The sequence below is a fragment of the Fonticula alba genome (genome assembly GCF_000388065.1).
Source record: "Fonticula alba strain ATCC 38817 unplaced genomic scaffold supercont2.4, whole genome shotgun sequence".
Taxonomy (NCBI): Eukaryota; order Rotosphaerida; family Fonticulaceae; genus Fonticula; species Fonticula alba.
The window spans coordinates 2,872,206-2,872,858 of NW_009242974.1; the positions used below are offsets into that span (position 1 = coordinate 2,872,206).

A 653-nucleotide genomic window follows, 5' to 3' on the forward strand; every position below is an offset into this window, starting at 1 on the left:
GGGAGGGAGGGAGGGAGAGAGAGAGAGAGAGAGAAAGGGGGCGAGGGGGGGTCCCGATCCCCGGGTCTCCAGAAGTGCTGGCCCCAGGTGCAAGGGGGCATCCGAGGCCTCGCCCCCGGCCGGCAAAATAGTGCGGGGCGGCCACCCATCACAACAGTCATGTCAGGGAGATGAGATTCTCCATGCCTCCGTGCTCCCCCCCTCCCGCCGCCCCCCCGCAGGGCATAGACACACACGGTGGAGTTCGGTCTGCCTGGTCACTTCTTCATGGACCCGGGGAGGGGTGGGGGGAATTGTGCCCGACGCACATGCGTCCGTGCCCGCATCTGCCGGACCGTCAGCTTCCGGGCCACACACCCGCCCTCCCGTCGGGAAATGTGTCCCCCTCCTCGACACAGGGAAGACGGAGCCGCCCGCTCGTGTCCCCGCGGGGGCGCGAGGGGGCGTTGGATGCAGGCGAGAGCATCTTCTGAGAGGGAGTCTTCGATGTGTTGTGAAATGTGCCATTCATATGAATCGGAGGTTCGGGGGGCAGGGGCGGGGGGGGGGGGGATGTCTGGGGCGCCCAGGGGAGGAGGTTGGGGGAGGGTGCAGGAGGCGGGCGGCGCGCGTGGCCCCGGCCGGCGGATCTCACCGCCATCGGCCACAGAGGG

At 69.1% G+C, this 653-nt stretch overlaps 1 protein-coding gene across 1 annotated transcript in view; it reads left to right on the forward strand.

The window, feature by feature from the left end:
- Positions 1–653, forward strand: part of H696_03183 (hypothetical protein) — an 8,484-nt gene that overhangs the window by 1,803 nt on the left and 6,028 nt on the right. The gene's annotated exons all lie outside the window — the stretch shown is intronic.